Genomic DNA, 8,177 nt, shown 5'->3' with positions numbered 1-8,177 from the left:
TATTGTGGTCACTTGGGCCATGATTAGACATTCAAACTATGTGTTGGGAAAATTCTGTCCTACAATGTTAAAAAAATTTGATCTTTGTAGGATTCTGACCAGTTTATATCTCTGGTTTAAAGTGGGGCTACTCAAATGACCAGAATGGGTTTGTTTGTTCACTCTTACAGACATGAGGTAGAGGAGACTTCCCTTTTGTTATTCATTGCTCTGTGTTCTGGTTTTAAATTCAGTAGTTTAGGGACCAGCAGATGGCATAATGGTTACAACATTGGACTCCCGCATAGTTGACTGCACTTTGAATCCTGAACCTGCCCAGCAGCTTAAAACTCAGGACGGGTGCGTGTGCGTGCGTTCCCAAAATCCCAAGAGGAGAATGGAGGAGAAGGGACTGTGGTATGGCCATCCCCCCAGGGTTGATTTTCTTGTTTTCTGTCTCTCTGTCTCTCTCTGTCTCTCTGGTGAGTGCAATTGCTCTTTAGCAAAAATTCCTCCTTTAAAAAAATAAAACCATTTAAGAAAAACTCTGCATTGGTCACCAAGTAAATATTCAAGATGTCACTGACAAATCATTGTCACATCAATCTAGATATTGTACATATAAAAGATATCCAACCGAAAAGCAACTTATAACTTTTTGTGACTATTCTGCAATCAGTTCTCTGACATAAATATACTGGGGACATGTGGTAATTCTTTTTTTTTTTTTCTTTAAGAAATATTTATTTAATTTCATTTGTTATTGTTATTATTTTTTAAATTTGATCAGAGAGAAACATAAAGAGGGGAAGGGAGAAAACAAGCCATTAGGTCCTGGACCCGAACCGCAGCCAACCATGTGGGAATCCAGCATTTTTGACCACCATGCCCCTGCTAGCCCCAATGTGAGGAAATTCTATAAAGTTGATTAGCAATATGTTGCTACAAGAAATCTGTATTTTCTGTGTGTTCTCCAGAGAGAGAGAGACAAAGTGAGAAATTCCCCCTCCCCGCCCCCCCACCCAACCCCTGCCCCAGGGGGCAGGGATGGCCATGCCTCAATCCCTTCTCCTCCTTTCTCCTCTCAGGATCTTGAGCATACATGCACATGCTCCCAGCCTGAGTTTCAAACCACCAGGTCTGGGACTCGAACCACAGTCACCTACATAGGAGTCCAATGACATAACCATTACACCGTCTGCTGATCTCAAAATCTGTATTTCCTTGAGACCCAGGGGCTCTAGAAAGGATCTTCTCATGTTGTTATCCCCTCAGACTCCTTAGCCTTCTAGACAGCCATCTTTTGGCCCCAGAGATCTGCATTTTCTAAGCAAACTGGCAGTGGCACCTGACTGGATACATCCTAGAATTTGACATTTGGTAGTGAGTGCCTGACAGGTATTTCAGCATTGCCGAGCTGTGAATGAACATTTCATTCGTAGGTGAAAACGAATGATGGGATTGATTCTCTGCCTCTGAGAGAGATTATGTTCATTTTAAATCTCAGGTTCACTTTCCAGCTGGATAATAGGTGGTGTTATTTTAAGTTCCTGAATTTCCATGCCATTTTTCATTACTCTGTGTCAGTAGAACCTTCATGTATTTAGGAGGTGTAATGAAACGAAAAGATAGCAGTGGTTTTCTGTTTAAATTCTGGAAGTTAACATTCAATGTTATTATTGATATTTCTTGTCCCTAGCATTAAGTTACTCATTTTTGGGGTTGCTCTTTGCTCTCTTATTTCTGTCTGTGTGTCTTTAGTTTTCTTGGTAAAGCACTCCTTTCAGAACTTCAGAGCTGGTCTGGTGTTGGTCTTTCAGGTCTTGTTTATCTGAGAATGTTTTTTATCTTTTCTTCTCATATGAAGGATAATCTTGTGGGGTATAGTATTCTTGGTTGAAACTGTTTTTCACTTAACAATTTGAATATATTTTCCCATTCTACTCTTTCCTTGCTCACATTGTTTCTGATGAGAGGTCTGATGTTAGCCTGATGAGATAACGTTTATAAGTGACCTGATGTTTCTCTCTTGCCAATTTTAGTATCTTGTTTTTGTATGTGTGGATTTGGCCAATCTGGCTATGATGTGCCTTGAAGAAGCTCTTCTGGGGTTGAATCTATTTGGGGTTCTATGTATTTCTTGGGCCTGAATATTTGAAAGTCTCTCTAGATTTGGAAAGTTTTCTTGCAGGATTTCATAGATTATCAATACGCTTCTTAATTTCTTCACCTTCTGGGATATTGATTATCAGGATATTAGGGTGCTTAATGGTATTTAATACTTCTCATATAGTACTCTCTCTTTTTTTTTTTCTCAGTTTTTGTTTGTTTGTTTTTTGGTTATTTTTTTCTAGGTCAGAGGTTTTGTCTTCAACATCCAAGATTTGATCTTCTGCATGGACTAATCTGCTTTTAAAAACTTCCGAGGGAGGTATTGATTTCCTGTATTGCAGCCTTCATCTCTAACAGCTCCATTTGATCCTTTTTTATGTTGTGTATTTCCTCTTTCAGATCGTGTAAGAACTTCCTCACTTCCTGGAACTCGTCTCCTTTCTCCTGTATTTTTTGGAGTTCATTGTCTCTCAGCTCTTGCATCTCATTTAGTTTTGTTGCTATGAATATTCTGAATTCTCTATTGGACATTTCCACAAGCTCCACTGTACTGTCTGTGGATGATGAAGGATTGTTCTTTTCCCTTAGAGGAGAAATATTTTCTTGTTTTTTCATATTTCTTGAGCCTCTGTGGTGGTTTCTGGACAGCTGATGGATTATACATCTTTCTGTGACAAAATCTCTACTATGTTTTGCAACATGGCATCCACAGAAAGATTTTGAATTCAGATTTATTTCTTAAGGCAGGAGGTTCAATAAGCATTGAGGATTTCAATGACCCTGTCTCAGTATTTTGGGGGGTCTAGAAGATGGGGTTTAGAGCATAACTTCAGTTTCCTTGGCCCCTGAGTGTGCCAGGACATACCTTAGATTTAAAATGGTTCCTGTCTCAGTGTTTTGGGGATCTAGAAGATGGGGTTTAGAGCATAGCTTCAGTTGCCTTGGCCCCTGAATATGCCAGGACACACCTCAGATTTAAAATCTTGTTTTCTTTTTTAATTAATTAAATATTAAGTCTTAAAAATTCTTAACTTCTAATTTTTATTTTATTACTAGAGAGAGAGTGTGCTTGCCTGAGAGATACAGAAGAAACAGAGAGAGGAAGAAAGCATCCTCCAATAGGTCATGGTCACCATAATCCCTTCTCCTCCATTTCTCCACTGTGTTGGGACTTGGGGCACACATGCCCATGTGCCCAGTGTATTTTTCAAGCCTCTGGAGCCGGGATTTAAATTGTTGTTGGCTTCATGGGATCCAGCTTTCTTACCACTAAGCTACAGAGCTGGTCCTCAAATTCTTATTTTAAAATTTAGTTATCCTGGGACCAGCAGTTATCGTAATGGCTATGTTGCTGGACTCCCATATAGTTGACTGCGGTTCGAGTCCCGGACCTCATTGCTTAAAACTTAAGCCGGGCGCGTGTGCATGCATGTCCAAGATCCCGAGAGGAGATTGTGGTGTGGTATCCCCCTTGGGGGGTGATTTTTCGCTTTCTGTTTCTCTGTCTCTCTCTCTCTGTCTGGTGAGCGCACGCACCCTATAGAAAAAAAAAATTTTCAGTTATCCTGCTTCCTAATTCCCTGAATATAACTTTTTTTTTAGAATTATTTATTTAATTTTCTTTATTCTTTCTTTTTTTTTTTTTTATTTTCACCATAAAGACACAGAGAGTGTGTGAACAAGCAAGCCACCAGGTCCAGGACTTGAACCATGGTTGACCATGTGGGAGTATCCAGTTTAACCACCACGCCACCTGCTGGTCCCCCTGAATATAATTTAATCTTCATTTGATGATTGAGGACTGTGTCCTTACAAAAGTTTACATGGAACAGTACTCTATATAAGAAAGGTTTCTGCATATACTGACTATACTACCCTTCAGACATCTTTTTATTACGTTGGGTAGACTGTTTTATTAAGAAAAAGTTAAAGATATATAAAATTTAATAATTACCTAAAGGTTACATTTTGTTATGTATAAATACAACTCAAGTATGTTAAGTATTTTGCTCTCACTTGTGAAAATGTATATTGTTTAAATACTGTTGTCAGTGTACTTTGAATGGGTTTTAAGGCCAGCCCTTAGCCCGGTGGTTTAAAAGGCTGGATCCCATGTAGTCGACTGAGTGGTTTAAGTTCTGGATCTGGCAACTTAAGAAACTCACCAGGCATGTGTGCATGCATGCACAAAATCTCAAAAGGAGGGGGAAATGGAGGAGAGGGGACTGTGGTGTGACCATGCCCCATTAGGGGGATGATTTATTTTATTTTCTCTTCCTCTCTGTCTCTCTCTAGCAAGCATGCATACCCTCTGGCAAATTTTTAAATGTGTTTTGATGAAATATTTGGCTACATAAGACATGCACAGGTCATGTAGCAAAAATAATGCAGTAAAATATCAACACCGAGATATGATATTGAAAACATAAGCACAGTGAGCAGTTGTATATGTAGATAGATTAACATAGGAAAGGTAGGGACCAGCAAGTGGCATAATGGTAAAGGCATTGGACTCCCACATTGCTGGTCACAGTTTGAGTCCCAGACCTGGAGGCTTGAAACTCACACCAGATGTATGTGCATGTGCACCTAAAACCCTGAGAGGAGAATGGAGGAGAAGGGATTGTGGCATGGCCACCTCCCCTTAGGGGTGATATGTGCCCTCTAGCAAAAATCTCTCTTTAAAGCACAAAAATAGGGAAGATATTTTCAGGATAACATTAACGATACTGTCAGTCCTGGAGATGTCAACAACCTAATTACCAATGCCTGTGGTCACTCCTGTATTCAACTGCTCACTCTAACCTAGGTTATTCCCTAGGATCTAATAAATGTATTCAAGCATCTCTCTTTAAAACCTTGTCTAGGGGACCAGCAGTTGGTGTAATGGCTATGTCATTGGATTCCCATGTAGTCGACCATGGTTCAAGTCCCGGACCCGCTGGCTTAAACTTATGCTGGGTGTGTGTACATGTATACCTAAGATCCCGAGAGGAGAATGGAGGAGAAGGGATTGCGGCTTGGTCATCCCCGGGCGGTGATTTCTTGCTTTATGTCTCTCTGTCTTTCTGGCGAGTGTAAATGCCCTATAGCAAAAACCTCTCAAACCACCCCCCCCCAAAAAAAAACAACAACAACAGAACAAAACAAAAAAACCCCTTGTCTTGATGAACAAAATATGGTCTGTATATACAATGGAGTATTAGTCTTAAAAAAAGAGATTCTGACACATGCTATAACACAGGTGAAACTTGAGGATATTATGCTAGGCGAAATAAGCCAATCACAAAAGATAAGTACTATGATTCTGCTTATGTGAGATCCCTAGAGTAGGCAAATCTATAAAGAGAGATAAAATATAGACTGGGGCCAGCGTGTGGCATGGTGGTTAAAGTGCTGTGTCTCACATGGCCGACTGTGCAGTTTGAATCCCAGACCTGACAGCTTGAAAACATGCCAGGCCCATGTACATGCATGTTTAAAATTTCAAGAGGAGAAGTTGGTGGGTGGCATGGTGGTTAAAGGTGCTGAATTCCTACATGGCCAACTGCGGTTCATATCCAGGACTTGGAGGCTTGCTTTCTTGTTTTCCCTTTCTCTCTGTCTCTGTCAGGTCAAATTAAAAAATAATAATAATAATAACAAATAGAAATACATAGGGTGTCCGCAGCTGGGTGGACACCATGGCCGTGCAGGGAGAGCCGCAGGTCCAGTTCAAACTGGTGTTAGTTGGTGACGGTGGCACTGGGAAGACCACGTTCGTGAAGCGTCACCTGACCGGGGAGTTTGAGAAGTATGCAGCCACCCTGGGCATCAAGGTCCACCCGCTTATCTTCCACACCAACAGAGGGCCTGCCAAGTTCAACGTGTGGGACATGGCCGGCCAGGAAGTGTTCGCAGGCTGAGGGATGGCTACTACGCCAAAGACCAGTGTGCCATCATCACGTTTGAAGTAACTTCAAGGGTGACTTACAAGAACGTGCCTGACAGGCATAGAGATCGTCCGAGTATGTGAGAACAGCCCCATCATGCTGTGTGGCAACAAAGTGGACATTAAGGACAGGAAAGTGAAGGCAACATACATTGCCTTCCACTGAAAGGAGACGTAGTACTATGATATTTCTGCCAAAAGTAATCACAACTTTGACAAGCCCTTCCTCGGCTGGCAAGGAAGCTCATTGTGACCCTAACTTGGAGTTGGTCACCATTCCTCCTCTCGCCCCACCAGAGGTGGTCATGGACCCGTCTCTGGCAGCTCACTATGAGCATGACCTAGAGGTTGCTCAGACCACTGCTCTCCTGGAGAGGATGGTGCCCTGTGAGAATGAAGCTGGAGCCCCACCTCGGAAGTCTAGTTTTACAGGCAATTGTCCTGTGACGTCAGCAGTGCAGTGTGTGTCCCACTTGTTACTAGCTCAGCAGAACATGTGCTTCATCTTTGGGATGCTGAAGGAGACAAATGAGTTTCAGAGTGAATGTGGCAGGCCCAAAATACCTTCATTTTTGGACCTGCGTGTTTACTGTTTTGAAATGCAATTGTTTCCTTATTGAGTTTCAAATAGAAGACAGCCACCGTCACATCCCAATACTCAGTGGTGAAACCTTGTTACTGTTGTTCCCATTCCTTTCTTTTAGAATCAGAATAAAATTGTATTTCAAATGTCTAAAATAATAATAATAATTCTTTAGGAAAAAATTTCAAGAGGAGGATAAAGGAGAAGGAATTGGAGTGAGGCATGCCGCCTAGGGAGTGATCTATCTGCCTCCCTCCCTCCCTCCTTCTCTCCCTCCCTTTCTCTCCCCCTCTCTTTTCAGAGAACTCATGTACTACTATGTGGCAAAAAAAAAAAAAAAAAGGGATGTAGAGGGTAGTTGGTAGGGGCTAGGAGGTGAGGCGGGGGATTGTTCAATACATATAGAGTTCTAATTTTGTAAGAGAAATAGAGTCCCAGAAATTGATTGCACAATAATGTCAATGTCTTTGACTGAACTGTAGACTTAGAAATGGTTAAGAAAGTCAATTTTATGTCATATATATTTTAACATAATTTTATAAAACTTTGGAAAAGACTAATTCTGAGTAGTTAGCATTACATGCTTTATCTCGTATTTTCTATGAGGACGTAGGGATTGTATATATGAGTATTAGGAAGCTAAAGTAACTAAAACACGACATTCCATATTCATGGATTCATAAGTGCATGTCATTTTCCAAAATATTATTTGATTCAGTGTTCTCCAGTTACTATTCTCTCTCCTCTCCTTTGAGGTCAAAGTGTTTTGAAATAAAATGCTGACTAGAAGTGTTACCACCTTTGTATTAGTTCCTTATAATTTTACCTGGTTTGTTACCTTTTTATCTGACGCATTACCCTCCTAAGGGATTCCTTTGGATGCCATTTTTTCAACACAGTACCATGTCTGCTGAAGGTGCTCCCATTTTTTTAACTATAAAATATATAAGATACTATAGTACGTATTATAGTACACTTACTTTATATAGATACAGATATTTTATTTTTTTCTTGCCAAAGGGTGTGTTCGTTTGGGGTGGGGGTGAGAGAACAAGAGAGCAAGCAGCTCCCGGTGGGGCATGGTCATATTATAATTCCCTTTTCTCCATTTCTCCATCCCAACAGGATTTGGGGCCGGAATTTAACCCCAACCAGCATTTGGGCTCTGGCTCCCTATGCATAGTACCCAACTGCGGCACCCCAGGGCTGACCCCAAGTCTTGTATTTTAAGCACACGTATGCATATTTTTTCCTTACAACAAGTACTTATTGAGTTGTAGTGGAAGGTGAACAGGAAAATAGCATGTGCCTCCAAGAAGCTTAAAATCTAATTTTACTTTTTACTTTCTTCTCCCTGCTACCCTTTCCAAGAAGGATTCAGCGCTGTCCTAATAAATTGATAATCAGGAGGGTTAGTTTATGTGTAAGAGGTTATGAAAGTGCTATGAGTTTAAAAAGTGCTAAGGCATAAAATGCTAACCACTTCACAATGCTCTTTGCATATTTTTTAAAAAGAGAATTATTTAATTGAATTCATTGTCATTATTTTATTTTTTTAAGTTGACCAGGGAA

The 8,177-nt window shown here is 40.6% G+C and overlaps 1 protein-coding gene and 1 pseudogene across 1 annotated transcript in view; both read left to right on the top strand.

Annotated features, from left to right (window-relative positions):
• ESR2 (estrogen receptor 2) overlaps positions 1-8,177 on the top strand; it is an 82,093-nt gene that overhangs the window by 8,244 nt on the left and 65,672 nt on the right. The window lies entirely within an intron of this gene.
• LOC114006175 (GTP-binding nuclear protein Ran-like) lies at positions 5,775-6,642 on the top strand (annotated as a pseudogene).

Source organism: Tupaia chinensis, unplaced genomic scaffold (assembly GCF_000334495.1).
Source record: "Tupaia chinensis unplaced genomic scaffold, TupChi_1.0 Scaffold000075_1, whole genome shotgun sequence".
Taxonomy (NCBI): domain Eukaryota; kingdom Metazoa; phylum Chordata; class Mammalia; order Scandentia; family Tupaiidae; genus Tupaia; species Tupaia belangeri.
The sequence above is the reverse complement of the archived record's forward strand: the minus strand, read 5'-3'. Positions and strand labels throughout refer to the sequence as shown.